The following is a 15151-nucleotide window of genomic DNA, read 5'->3' on the forward strand; positions in this document are numbered from 1 at the left end:
CAACAAAGTGTCCCTCGCAGCCCAGAAGCTGAGGCAGGCACAGGCATGCACTCTGCGGTCTGTCACTTCCTCACAGAAGTGACATTCATCACCAGAGGACAGTGAGGCTGAGGGGCCTGGCCCCAGGCAGGAACATGCAGAGCTGACCGGCGACAGTCTTTATTGCACTGTGTGATATTGTGAGCCCAGGATACACACTAACACCATGAGAAGACACTAGGCCTTATGCCCCAAGTGTCTGAGCTGTGCAGGATTTAAAGGCTCATGGTGTCTCCTCCGGCAAGGCCGGAGTTCCGGGAGACAGAGAGAACCTGGCTGTGTTGTCCTCTCTATAAAACCCGTAGCTCCCACCTCACAACATGGAAGCCACCCTCTGCTCGGGAACCGCCATCTTGGTGCAGGCAGTATCCTGAGCCCAGAGCATCTGTCCCTTCCACTCATGGCTTAGTTTGCCAATCCTCAGGGTGTGGGCGGAATGCAGGACTCTGGGGAGTGAAGCATGAGTTTCTTGGGGTCCCCCCTGTGACAGTGGTGGTTACCTTGTGTTGGGGTCAAAACCTTGTCTCATCACTATCAGGAGTGATTAGCAATGTTTATTGTCCTGCTGCCACCAGACGTCAAGTTAGAAGGCAGCGATCTGCCATTGCCTTCCTTACACAGGGGACAGCTTGCTTGAGCTGCCGAGCGCCTGTCTTTTTGTGGTCAACAGAACAAATAAAAGTGTTTAAGATGAGGACTAGCGAATGCCAACAGTGACAAATATGTCCCAGGAGGTCAAAGCCGGTCTCACGGACACCCAGAGCTCTCAGAAGTTATTAAGGAGCTAAATGCTCTACCCAGGAAGTCATGGAGCTGTGACTAAAGGTACGAACTGCACCTAACCACAATGGAAAGGGACAAAGAGGAGGAAATGGGGAGGGGGATGCAGGGGAGCAGGGAAGGAGAAGGGAGGGGAGGGGAAGGGAAAGGAAGGAAAGAGAGCAGTAAGCATCAGGCATTTCTGTGCCATCATCCCTGGGGCATTGCTTTACTAGGGCACAGCTACAGACAGTATCTGCATGAGTGGTCCCTGCATGAGTGTAGAGTGGACCAACTGCTGCAGTCAGCTGCTGCATGGGTGCAGAGTGAAGCAACTGCTGCAGTCAGATGTTGCATGGGTGCAGAGTGCTAACTGACATTGGTTGGAAGGTTAGACACTCTTCTGGAAATCCCTGGACAAAATGTGCCCACAGTCTCCACAATAGCAATCCCCCTGCCGTGGTGAGAGCAGTGGGTACAACAAGGGATGGTTGGTCTTGCAGGATGCTGCTGATCCTCCCAAGGGGGCCCAGGGAGACCTGCAGAACGTCACAGAAAAATGAAAGGCAAAGAGACAGAGAGACAGCTGCGGCCTCCTGTAAACAGTCTGATTTCCCAATGCGAACCAGATTGCAGCCCAGGACCTCAGGTAAACATGTGCGTCAGTGCCCCCAGGCCCCTGCCGCCCAGGAGGCCCAGGGTCTGCATGGCCCAACTCTGGGACGCATCACCGTCACCGCCCAGACGGTTCCTAATTAGGTAAAATTAGGTCTTGCATTCCTCCAAAATCCCCAAGATCTCTGCAATTTCAGGTCTTCCCCAAAGGAAAACATCGGGTAATTAAACAGCATGAGCAAGAATGGTATAGAATGTTCTCTGGCTGAGGAAGCAGCTCTGGTTTCCCACCCACCTTGGCTGGACAGAGGATCTGCTGGGAGGTGGATTAACCATGGCCTTGTTCTCAGGGTCTGGGTGGCCGTGGGACTGGGGGAAGGGGGTAACTAGACCTGGTCTTGAATCTCTGCTGGTGGGGTGCGGGGCTGTTAGGCCCCCTTGGCCTGTGTCGTGCCTACAGGTAGCACCAAGGACAGTGTTTCCAACAGGGAATTGTTGAGATCAAGCTGTGTCCCAACATAAATGACTCCATATTGCATAAAACTGTAGTTTTTCGGGTTGTGTGTTGTCCAGAAAGACTCCATTTTACGAGTAGTCTTTGACTTTATTCTGAGAATGAAGGATGACTGCCTGGTGGACACATGAGCAGCACCATCCGTCCAGCACCACATTGATAAATAACTTACTCTGGAAGTGGAAAGGGTACACCCTAGTTTTATCAGAGTTAGTGAAAACATGGGGGCACATGGGTAGATTCTAATCATACCAGGGAATCCAGGCCCAAGAATTCACCAGACAAACCAGACCAAGGAAAGAGTGGAAATCCCTCACCTGGACTCTGTAAAGAGGTATTGACTTTGCATAGGGACGGCATTCACCCTCCCCCTCCCCACACACCCCAACCTGTCATTTGATCACTTGGCTCAGTGATTGAGTGTACTTGCTGCTGAGCTTGGTTCCCAGCACCTATGTTGGATGGCTCACATCTAACCCTTACATGAGATCCAACTCCAGGAGATCCAGCACTCCCTTCTGGCTCCTCCAGACACCAGGAACACCTGTGCACATGTGTGTACATACACAAAAAAGTTTTTAAATGCTTGTTGTTGAGCCCTTTACAGACAAAGCCTGCTGAACAAGGCTCAGGCCCGCACAGTGAAGTCCTCTGGCTCTGAGTGGAGTTTAAGGACAGGGTCTTCATCTCTGTGACACTCCACCCTCCCTACCTCAGCTTCTGTGCTTTACCTGAGAGGGCTTTTGCTTCATCCAAGGTGTTGCTTTGGTTTTGTTGGTTTGTTTGTTTGAGCCTTCGCTGAAACTGTCTATGTAGAACAGACCAGCTCTAATTCACGGAGATCGATTCATGTCTGCCTCCTGAGGGCTGGTGTAAGGGTGTGGGCCAGCACTCCAGGCCTCACTCTGCATGTGGGCCTAGACATTCTGCCCCATAAACACAGGTGCTCAGCTTCGCACCTGTGGGGTGTGGGGTAGGGGGAAAGTGTGAGAGCAGAACAGGTTCGGGACTCACAAGGACAAAGCGTTCAATCAAAATCAAGTGTGTCATGAATCCATGGTGTTTCTGGTGAGGCCGGCACATGTTCTTTTCTTTTAATGTACACGTGTGTGGTGTGTTTGCATGGTTTCAGGGGTGGGTAGGGTGCGTGTGGAGGGTGTGGTGTGTCTCATGTGCGGGTATGTGGTGTGTATGTGTGGTGTGACACATGACACACGTGGAAGTCAAAAGACGTCTTAGCACAGTTGGTTCCCTCCTGCCTTCCTGTGAGTCCTGGGACAACTCAGGGCTCCAGGCTTTCTTACAGCAAGTTCCTTCTCTTCACCCTAGCAATTTTCTCATCCTTAATAAGTGGTAAAATTATATGTACACAGAAGAATTGTTTTAAAATAATTTTATTTGTGTAAATTTTAATGTTACATTAATTATCGGCGAATGTTTGATATGCATACCTATTTTTTCCCGACAGCAGGTCGAAGGTGAGCTTGTCAGGGGTGGGATATGAATACACACCTCTCTGTATCCTGTGCATCTGGGGTTGTGGTAGGATTTCTCATAGTAAAGGAGAGTGGATTGTAGAGACATATTATGCTTCTTCTAGAGTACCCCCTGCCTGTGGGCCAGCTGTTGGGGACAATCTAATCCACTCAAATGGGATAAAGGTGGCCACTATGGCACTCCGTGGTCTCCTCTCTCAGATAAGAGGGGTATAAACTGTGGGCACGAGTCAACGTCCCCTCCATTTCTTCTCCAGAACATTGCCAGGCTGTGCTCATGACGTAGGCCCACAGTTCTCCGCACATAGTCCTGTGTGTGTGCTCACGTGTCAGATGATGTGGTCTCCATGTGACACAAAGACAAGTCAGAGGTGGACATTGCTGTCCTTGCTGTGAGGACTGATCTGACGCCATGTTGGGGTATACTCACACACAGGATAGATGACTCGTTGCTACCATTATAACGCTTTTGAGGTGAGCAGTATGGTTTCAGGGAGAGGTGGGTGTGGCCTTGCTGTTAGGGGTGGAAAGCCATGGGGCCTACTGGCCTGATAAGGGGTATGGGGGGTCTATACTCAGCTGGTACCAGGGACTAAGGACAGTACACCTATGTGTTCCTGACGCCTTCACTGACTTGCCCAGCTTCCAACATTGTGAGTGTGGAGGTTGGAGGCTTTGTGTCAGGGGGCCATTAACGTGTTTTCTGTTGAAGGAGGCTATCACAGCAATTGGCAGAGACAAGGGGGCCACACGGCAAGAAAGGCTGGGTGGTCGCTCAGAGCACAGCAGATTTTCGTTGTTGGCTTCAGGAAGACCATCTCCCAGGGAGGGGAGGTCAGCCGGAAGGTAACGCTGTGACTTTCGTCATTTGACTTTACCTTTGCCTCTCTGGTAAGTCATCCCATTCCCTGAGGCCTCAGTGCTAACTCACAAACACGCACGTACAAACAGGCACACACGTCAGTAATGAGTGAGTGACACCAGGTTTCTGGTTTGCGGCTATGTGAGACCAGGGAGGCCTGGACGTAACTACCCTTATCAAATCTCGCTGACACATCCTGCAGGAGGCCGCTCCCAACACAGGCTTTCAGGCTACAGGGTAGGGAAAGAGGTGAGGGTTGAGACGATAGTCCCTTATCAGCTGTGTGTGCCCAGCTCTCAGGACAGCTTTGAGGCTGGCCTCATCCCCTGGGTCCTTCCCTTCCCGTCGAAGGAAATCGAGGCTCAGGGCCTGGAAGTGGCTCAGCCAGATCACAAGCAGGCATGCTGACCATGCTGGAGGAGGCTGGCTCCCTGGGGAGTCCTGATTGTACCACATGTCAAGCATGAGCATCAGCAGATGCTGGTCCAACACCCTCCTCCAGAGCCAGGAATGGCTCTCCTCTGGCGTGGGAAAAGTACACGGGGTCAGGGTCACTCCTCATGGCTCTTCCGTGGGAATCCGCTCACAGTGGGGCCTGCCGGTGGGCTCTACACACACAGGTCTGCCCTCCTATGTAAGAAAGTCACTAGACTCTTTTCCTGCCCTGGCCTTCAGGTGCCTGCCTGTCCCTGGCTTCTCACCCCCCAGTGTCCCACAGTGGGGTTGTAATCTGCTTCCCCCAAGCACTCGGACCTAGCTGCACCTACCCTCTAGAGCTGTGGTTCTCAATATGTGGGTCACAATGCCCCAAATCATTGGAAAACACAGATAATCGCAATCCAGAAGAGTATCAAAATTACAGTTATGAAGGAGCAATGAAAGTAATTTATGGTTGGGGGTCACCCCAACATGAGGAACTGCATTAAGGGTCACAGCGTTAGGAAGGTGGAGGACCACTGCTTTGGAGGGATACAAGATGGCCTTCACAAGAGAAAGTGAGCTCTTCTTGGGGGCCAAGGCCGGGTTCTGTGGGGTGTGGGCAGCACACTTTGCCTCCATCTTGCTAGGAAACAGCGTTCCTATGGAATGGAAGAAAGGAGAAAGGCCATAAAGACGGTCCCATGGCCTTGTGTGTCACACTGGTGTCTTCTAGGGCCATGAGTTAACTGGAAGATGGGAGCTTGCACCACAGAGGCAGTGACTGCAGCAGAGTGACAATCCAGTGACAGCAGAACCTGTGAGGCCATCTTCAGAGCCACGTGCTCCTGAGAGCCATCAGAGGTAGGCTTGCAGCTCACCCCCGAGTCCCGCCATGCCAGCTCCCCTGAAACCGTACCACCAAATTCTTATATTGTTAAAAAAATTACAGGAAACTATTAATTCTTTGTATATTTTTAAATGGTATTTAAAAATATTCATTTTATCACATTATTATGGGTTATAATATATAATATAAATAATATAGTATAGTTATTATGGGGTGGGGGAAGGACAGTCACATGCCTTGGCACATGGAGAGGTCAGAGAATGACTCGCAGAAGTCAGTTCTCACCTTCCACTGTGTGGGTCCAGGGAACCAAACTCAGCTTGTCGGGCCCAGCATCAGTGCCTTTACCCGCTGAGTCAGTTCACCAGCCCTGAAGATGGGATTTTTAAAAGAGGGACTTTTGCAATGACTTCTTCTTGAAAGACAGCTTAGAGTGAGGGACCGAAAGAGGGAGGAGGGAAGGAGAAGAGAAGGGAAAGGAAGGGAAGGGAGGAAAGGGGAAGGGAGAGAGAAGAGGAGAGGAGAGGGGAGGGGAGGGGAGGGGAGGGGAGGGGAAGGGAAGGGAAGGGAAGGGAAGGGAAGGGAGGAAAGGGGAAGGGAGAGAGAAGAGGAGAGGAGAGGGGAGGGGAGGGGAGGGGAGGGGAGGGGAGGGGAAGGGAAGGGAAGGGAAGGGAAGGGAAGGGAAGGGAAGGGAAGGGAAGAGAAGAGAAGAGAAGAGAAGAGAAGAGAAGAGAAGAGAAGAGAAGAGAAGAGAAGAGAAGAGAAGAGAAGAGAGCCGGGCGGTGGTGGCGCACGCCTTTAATCCCAGCACTTGGGAGGCAGAGGCAGGCGGATCTCCATGAGTTCGAGACCAGCCTGGTCTACAAGAGCTAGTTCCAGGACAGGCTCCAAAACCACACAGAAACCCTGTCTCGAAAAAAAAAAAAAAAGAGAAGAGAAGAGAAGAGAAGAGAAGAGAAGAGAAGAGAAGAGAAGAGAAGAGAAGAGAAGGGAAGAGAGATCCACATTGGGAGAGGCATGCACATTCTTCCACTGGTGCAGGGCTGAGCCCGTGTTGGGGACTGTGGTCCAGCACTGACTCGTTTGTCTGGTCCTCTCACAAGAAGCAGGGGAGCAGGCAGGAGATAGCACAGAAAGGAATGAAAATGGGGTAGCAGGGTGTGGGTCTAACAGGTCAAAGGATCTTGTTTTCTCTCACAGGGTGCTGGAGAGATCAGCTGTGTAAGAGACGGAGGTGGAGTGGTGGTGCATGCAGTCCCAGCACTGGAGAGGCAGGGGAAGGAAGGCTAGGAGTTCTAGTCTGCCTGGGAGCCACAGGAGACCATGCCTAAAGAAAGAACAATGGCTCAACTTTGCAGTCATCTACTTCTAGAACGCAGACCGATTGACTCACAGCTTCTGTGAGGCACAGTTCACACATGGCGCAGTCAGTGAATCTGGACGCAGTCGCAAAGCTGGGCAGCATCGCCACAGTCCATTCCTGAAGGAACACAGCCATCAGCAGCCACTCTGCCTCCCTACCATCACCCCAAGGCTACACAGCTGCTAATCCCCTTTCTCTTTCTCCCTTTGACCATGATAGAAATTGAGTAAGGACCAGGGTCTATCCATGGAATATGAGCTAGCTTGCTGGAGCCCATTCCCTATGGTGGGATGCCATGCTCAGCCTTAATGCAGAGGGGAGGGTCCCTGCCCCAATTTAATGTGCCAGACTTTGTTGACTCCCCATCAGAGCCCTTACCCATTGGGAGGAGTGGGTGGGAGGTGGGCCGGGGAGGGAGACAAGGGAAGGCGGGAGGAAGAGTGGGAGGGAGAACTGTGGTTGGAATGGAAAATGAAATTCTAAAAAATTGAATACTCGCGGACTCACCTGGGACGTGGTCTTTTGTGACTGGTCTCTTTTACCCTAGATTCATGCAGGTCTCATACCTTTTTACAGCCAAATACAATTCCATCACACGGAGAAACCACCATGAGTTAACCCACATATACACGGAGGGGCATTGATTGTTTCCACTGTGGGTCTTCTGTAAACGTGACCGCTATGAACCTATGTGTGCAAAACTTTTACAATAATTTTTACATTTATTACTTAGGGAGGAGGCCGTGCGTGTACTGTGATGTGTGAGTGGAGGTCATAGGTCAACCCGTGAGGATGCTCTCCTTAACCCATTGTGGGTCCCAGGGATTGAGCTCATGTTCTCAGGTTGGTGGCGAACTTCTTCACCTGCCAGTCTATCTCTCTGGCCCATGTGTGAGCCAGATATTACGTGGACACATGCTTTCCTCTCCGGATGGCGTGCTCAGGTGCAGCTGTTGAAACATGTGGGAAGTCTGTGTGTACTGTGTGTAGAGACACAGCAAAGTCATTTGCCAGAGCCGCACTGCCATCTAAAAGACCATCCAACATACAGGGTCCGAGTCTTTCCACCACACCCTTGCCTTCTCCTGTTGTCCATGAAACTTCAGTGCTCTCAGAAAGATTTATTTAAATTATTGTATGTGTTTGAGACAGAGAGAGAGAGGGAGGGAGGAAGGGAAAGAGAGAGACAGAGAGAATGTTGGTGTCTATGTGGAGAGGACAACCTGCTGGAGACCAGGGTCTGAACTCGGATCAACAGGCCTAGTGGCAAGTGTCTTGACATGCTAAGCCATCCCACCAGCCCCTCTCTCAGTGAGGTTTGGATCTGCACTCTGCACTGCCCACTGGTGAACAAGGTGAGGCCCTTGTCTAACGCTAGCTATCTGAAACATGTCCTTTGGAACCTGTCTGCTCTGATGGTGCCATCGTTTCTTTAGACCGAGTTTGTCATCTTCAGTGTCGGCCTTGCACACTACCCATAATTCATTTCTGCCCGCAGCTTTTTTGATGACCCTTGCAGAATTTCCACATGGGCAGGCAGGCAGCCTGTCTTCCATCTTCCTCTGCAATCTGTCGCCTTTCTTGTTTCTCATGCCTCACAGGCCAGACCCTTCCTTGAAGGGTGGCAGACAGGGCCGGGGAACCACATTCCTGCCTTGTTCCTTATCTCTGAGGGAAGCATTTAATCTCCCAGAACTTGCTACAAAGTCCACCGCATATTTTTCATAGATGCCTTTTTTATCAGATGGAGAAAATGCCTTTGAACTCCCAGCTGCTTGAGAGTTTTATGCTGAATAGATTTTTGGTTTTTTTTTTTCAAGTGTTTTTCTGATATAGATGACTATAATCCCGTGGGAATTTTCGTTTGTTAATATGGTGAATCTGGTCTGTTTATATGGGGAATTTGCTGACTTCAAATACCCGGATATTCTTTGCTCCTAGTAAAGGCTCTGTGCCTGCACCACAGCTAATCCTTTGTATATGTTACTGGATCTGACGTGCCAGGTTGTTCCATAAGTGTTCATGAGAAATGCCGGACTCCAGGCCCCTTAATGCTCCCATCTTATTTTTGATGCCAGTGTGAAGCCACAGCAGCCTGGGGGTTGGGCAGGGAGCTGGGAGCCTCTATGGCTTCCTTGCTGAAGGCTGGTGGGTTCATCAGTCTCAAACCACCACAGCAGTGTGCGGCTGTGTCAGGACACCGTTAGCTACAGGTGTAACCTCCTGAGCAGGCCGGGCCGGCCCACTCAATCAACCACTTTGCACAGAGTTTTGGTCATTTCTGTGGGTCAGGGACTTTAACATAGAATTCCCTTCTAGTCTTAAACTAGTTTTTTTTAAAAAGATTAACTTTTAGTTTTTAATGTTGTGTATGTGTTTGTGTGGGACATTGTGTGTACACGTGTGAAGGTGCCCGAGGAGTCCAGGATCCCCTGCAGCTGGAATTACAGGTGGTTGTGAGCAGCCTGATGTGTGTTCTGAGAACCAAACTTGGGTGCTCTGTAAGAGCAGGAAACATACTTAAGCATGGGACCCTCTCGCCACCACCTCGGTGTTTCCTGCTCTTTTTATATAGAATCTATAGAACCAAAATCCAAACTGAAAAATAAAAGCCCTGCGGTTCTGAAGGAACGTCCAGGGAAAGTTAAGGGGACCCTGAGATGGGGTAAGGGAGGATGCAACAGAATACCAGTGAACATGCAAGAGAATTGACTACCAAAACATAGTCACTTCTCCACTGACCACCACAATAAAGAAGGCACATGATTGCCAGGCATGGTGGCCTACACATGTGGAATCAATCCCAGCAGTAGGGAAGCAGAGGCAGAAGGGTCAGGAGTTTAAAGCCATCCTCAGTTACATAGAAATTTCAGGACTAGCCTGGGCTACACGAGACCCTGTCCAAAACAAAACATAAATAAAATGTTTCAAGAGAAGAGAAAGTGTTTCCAGCAATTATAACAACAAAACCATGAATTCCTATCTTTTCTAGGTTGTTTTTATGTGTACGAATGTGTGCCTGCATGTATGTCTGTGTACCGTGAGGCCAGAAGAGGATGTTAGATCCTCTGAAACTGGAGTTACATGTGGTTTTGAGTCACCATGTGGGTGCTGGGAATTGAACCTGTGTCTTCTGGAAGAGCAGTCAGTGCTCTTAACCTCTCCAGCCTCCTGACTTTCTACTTTTTCTTTCTTTTTTTAATAAGATTTATGTATTTATTATGTATTCATTGTTCTGCCTCCATGTATGCCTGCACGCCAGAAGAGGGCGACAGATCTCATTACAGATGGTTGTGAACCACCATCTGGTTGCTGGAAATTGAACCCAGGACCTCTGGAAGAGCAGCCAGTTCTCTTAACCACTGAGCCATCTCTCCAGCCCTCTGACTCTCTACTTTTAAGACCCAAATTAGTTACACAAATCAACAGGCAACAGAAACTGGGCAGGAAAGAACAGGTGATTCTCATGGGACTGGGGTTCTGTGGGGACTCTTGGCATTTTCTCACTAAATTAATATCATTAATATCATCAGTCATGGTGGTTGATTGGCCAGTAGCCAGGTAGGAAGTACAGGCAGGGTGACCAGACTAGGAGAATTCTGGGAAGAGGAAAAGTAAAGGCACAGTCGTCATCCAGAAGCAGAAGAAGCAAGATGAGAATGCCTCACTGAGAAAATATATTAAGCCACATGGCTAAACATAGATAAGAATTATGGGTTACTTTAAGCTGAAAGAGCCAAGTAGTAATAAGCCTGAGCAATAGTCCAAACAGTTAATAATTAATATAAGCCTCTGTGTGTCTATTTGGTACAGAATGACTGCCGGATCGGGTGGGACATAAACTTCCGTCTACAAGAGACCCTGTCTGAAAAGTCAAGGTGGACGGCTCCCGGGGAATGACCCTCGAGGTTGACCTCTGCCTCCACCTGCCTGTTCACACACAAAACACGAATAAAATAAGCAAAAGCTGGCCTTGACCTAAGCTGCATAATTCTGACAGATAACAAGCCACACTGGATGAAAATCCACACAGGAGCGAATGTGCATGCCCTGGGCCGTGCCCCGGTATCACGAATAGGGGGCTGGAGAGATGACTCTGTGGGTAAAGCACTTTCTTCACAGGCAAGAGGACGCACTTGTAGTCCCAGGGCTGCCCAGAACAAGCTGGCTAGCTAGACTCGCTAAACCAGTGAGCTCCGGGTTCAATGAGAGACTTTAGCTCAGCAAAGAGAGTAGAGGGTGATTGAGGAAGACATCTAATCCACATCTCTGGCCTCCATGTGCACGCGCGCACTCCCTCTACACATATACCCCCACATACGCAAACACGCGTACACACGTACACACATCGAGAGACAGACTGGTTAAAGCAGCACGAGAAGGAAGCTCTCAACAGGGGAAAGAAGTTGCCAACACATATCTGATAAAGGCTTTAATTCTAAAATAAAAGGAACTCTCAAAACTACATAGTTTAAACCAGACATGGTGGTATACACATGTAATCCTAGAACTTGGTAGGCTGAGGCAGGATGACTATTGTGGATCTGAGGGCAGCCTGGACTACCTAGGGAGACACTAGCTCAGAGAAAAACCAAACTACACACAAAATACTACATTGTGCAGAGGCAGATGAACCAGTTCAAGCAGACACCAGGCCCTGAAGAGACAGGCTGTAAATGAGACGCTTCAAAGGCAAATGAACTAGCAGAGCGAGCGGCCTGCGCTGCCTTGCAAGGAACACAAGTCCATCAGCAAGACGGATGGCAGTTCCACACGGCGTTGTGTAAGGAGCCAGAAGAACGAGGTGTCCCCCACTCTGCCCGTGGGAAGGTAGAATAGCACATCATCTCTGGAAAATTGTTTGACAGTTTCTCAAAAAACTAAACATACACTGACCATACGGCCCAACAGCCCCAGTTCTGGGCGCCCAGCCCGGAGGCGAGAACATGTGTGTTCGCACGCAGCCCGCACACAATTGCACCTACACTCTTTGATGTATAACCCTAACTGGAAATAATTAAAGTGTCCTTGCTGGGGGAGGGGGAGTGAGCTTGTGGGTCTGTGGTGGGAAGCACAACCGTCCACCACTCAGTGGCAGCCAGGCTCTCAGGACATCGCACAGTGAAAAGACAAAGAAGACGAGTTCCATATAGTCCCCTCCTATATCACGTTCAAAGTGACAAGATTGTGGCCCCTGGAAACGGACAAGAGGGCTTGAGTGCTTCATGGGAGATGGGAGTGAGGTGTGCACAGAAGTCTGTCTGTGTCACTATGACAACTGCAGGGCTCTGCTTGCTGTGAGCTGGGTGCCCCATGACAAGAAAGTCAAAAGGGGACACTGTGGCAGCATGACAGCGTGGGGGGGGGGGGACTCCAAGCTGTGCTAGGAATTTCCTGTGACCCTGATTATTAAAAACCATTCATCTGAGCAGATGGCTCCCTCAATGAAGGACCTGTACAGGAGTGAGGACCTGAGTTTGACCTTCGGCCCTCGGTTTATAGGCTGGGTATGGCAGCACATGCCTATAATCTCGGCATGCACTTGGGAGGCAGAGGCGGGAGGATCCCTGGCACTCCATAGCCAGCCTGCCTAACTTCATCAAAGAACACCAGTTTCAGCAACAGACTTTCCTCAAAGACAAGATGGAGAGCATTGAGAAGGAATCTGATGCTGACCTCTGACCTACATACACACACACTCACATGCACGCACGCACCACTGTGTGTCTATGCAGATATATACATACATGCAGACGTGTACACAAACATCATGACCTGGGCTGTAATATTGGTGCTAGGGACACTAAAGCAAGAGGACTGTGAATTTGAGGCCATCCTAAGCTACATTACTAGTAGGCCTCTAAATAATAAATAACAACAACAATATATATATATATGGACTAAGAGTGTCGCTTGGCTCCTGTGCATGAAGCCCCAGGTTCAATGCACGGAACAGCAAAAACAAAACCAGAAAGCACAGAAGAAGCCACCATCGGAGGCCAACATCTAGCAGGCAACTTTGGGTAAGAGGCCTTGTGGGTCTGAGGAGAAGGGGGAAGAAAACAGCGTGTATCTGGTTAGTTTCACAGACGCTGTAGAAAAGATAAAACAGACTAAACCAGATGCTTGTAAAAGCAGGGAAGAAAAGCCAGGCATGGTGGCACCCCTATAATCTCAGCACACAGGAGACAGAGGCAGGAGGATTACTGTGAATTCAAAGCCTGGTCGTGAGTTCCAGACATCCAGGCTATGTCGTAAGACCCTGTCTCAAAAATAAAATAAAGTAAGATAATACTACAGAAGAAAGAAGACACCCCCCCAGGAGCTATTCTAACATTTATTCTTCAAAAAAGAAGAAACACAATTTAAAAGGACAAGAAAAAATGCAAAAAGACTGAAGATAGGAAGCAAACAATGAGTCCATTGAAGGCCCAAGGCTGTGAGGGCAACTGGGCAGGATCTCACCCTGCACTGGCAGATTCCTGGGGGGGAGAAGTGAAGGGCTGGGTGGGCACTTATGCCCACTGCACGGGCCCCACTTAACCCTGCTGTCGAAGACACTGTCCTTGGTGCTACCTGTAGGCACGACACAGGCCAAGGGGGCCTAACAGCCCCGCACCCCACCAGCAGAGATTCAAGACCAGGTCTAGTTACCCCCTTCCCCCAGTCCCACGGCCACCCAGACCCTGAGAACAAGGCCATGGTTAATCCACCTCCCAGCAGATCCTCTGTCCAGCCAAGGTGGGTGGGAAACCAGAGCTGCTTCCTCAGCCAGAGAACATTCTATACCATTCTTGCTCATGCTGTTTAATTACCCGATGTTTTCCTTTGGGGAAGACCTGAAATTGCAGAGATCTTGGGGATTTTGGAGGAATGCAAGACCTAATTTTACCTAATTAGGAACCGTCTGGGCGGTGACGGTGATGCGTCCCAGAGTTGGGCCATGCAGACCCTGGGCCTCCTGGGCGGCAGGGGCTGGGGGCACTGACGCACATGTTTACCTGAGGTCCTGGGCTGCAATCTGGTTCGCATTGGGAAATCAGACTGTTTACAGGAGGCCGCAGCTGTCTCTCTGTCTCTTTGCCTTTCATTTTTCTGTGACGTTCTGCAGGTCTCCCTGGGCCCCCTTAGGCGGGTCAGCAGCATCCTTCGAATCTGCCCACCTCATATGGCCCTCATGGGGACTCAGAGTGGGCAGTGTGGATTTGAGTGGACTGTGGAGACGTGAAAAACCCAGAACATAGGACAGAGGGGCACCATGGGCACAGAACACAGGCACTGTGGGCACAGGCCCCAGGGGACAGCAAGGTTTGTTCCATTTCTAAATTCCCATCTGGACCAAGGAGCAGGATGCTGCAGAAGGGACAGGATGGGCAGAGTCACTTCCCTGTGGGTTTGAGCGGTGCATAGAGAGGCAGGACAGGGTTCAGCAGGGCCCAGAACAGTCAGAGACACTGCAAGCTGTTGTCTTCCCAGAGATCAGAGGTCCATATCCTTACCACGGCCTCTTCCTGTTTCCTTGTCAGCCTCTTCCTGCTGGGCCTGAATCAACTCAGGGATTCTTAAGGAGGTGGATCATGGGGTGAGGGGAGTGGGAGATCACAGCACTTAAAAGCCTGGCCCACAAATGGGTCAGTGGGCACCCCCATGCACCAGCCTAAGCTCCACCCTTTAGGCACCCACTGGAGGGTTCTGAGCTTTCCTACCTGGAACCCTGGGGCCCCTGCCTTAATGCCTGCAAAGTCAGGTTCTGTCTTCCCAGGACCACAGTCTCAGAGCATATAGCCACCAGGGGGCGCCCAAGCACTACTCAACTTGTCTAAATAGGTTCCTTGCCTGCTTTGGTGGACTCTTCCAGAACTGGCTTCTGCAGTCTCACCTGAGAGACAGACTGTACCTAGGAAATAGGAAGAAGCAGAAGAAGGATGCTTGGGTCCAGAGGACACACTAGCCTCTCACAGAGAGCTGGCAATTTGCTCTTCGTGTTCTTTGATTTGCAAAGCCCACCCCATCAAACTGGCTTTTTCGGATAGATGAGATGGAGGCCTGGAGGCTTTCTATGATTGCTTGATGCTGTGTAGCTGGGGGAAGAGGGCTGAGTCTATGGAAAACTAGGCTTTGGCCCAGCCACTCAGCCTCTAGACTCCATTCTTGAAGGAGGTGGGCGGGATGGTCACTGTGGCCTTATCCATGGAGACAGAACAATGCGTGTCTTCCATCTGAGGGACTGAGGTGC

At 50.2% G+C, this 15151-nt stretch overlaps 1 long non-coding RNA gene across 1 annotated transcript; it reads left to right on the forward strand.

Annotated features, from left to right (window-relative positions):
- Positions 1–1353: 1353 nt before the first annotated feature.
- LOC142851036 (uncharacterized) lies at positions 1354–7287 on the forward strand. Its single transcript, XR_012910732.1, has 3 exons — positions 1354–1447; positions 5439–5566; positions 6753–7287. It is a non-coding gene; the product is annotated as an uncharacterized LOC142851036 (long non-coding RNA).
- The last annotated feature ends 7864 nt before the right edge of the window (positions 7288–15151 follow it).

Source organism: Microtus pennsylvanicus, chromosome 5, assembly GCF_037038515.1.
Source record: "Microtus pennsylvanicus isolate mMicPen1 chromosome 5, mMicPen1.hap1, whole genome shotgun sequence".
Taxonomy (NCBI): domain Eukaryota; kingdom Metazoa; phylum Chordata; class Mammalia; order Rodentia; family Cricetidae; genus Microtus; species Microtus pennsylvanicus.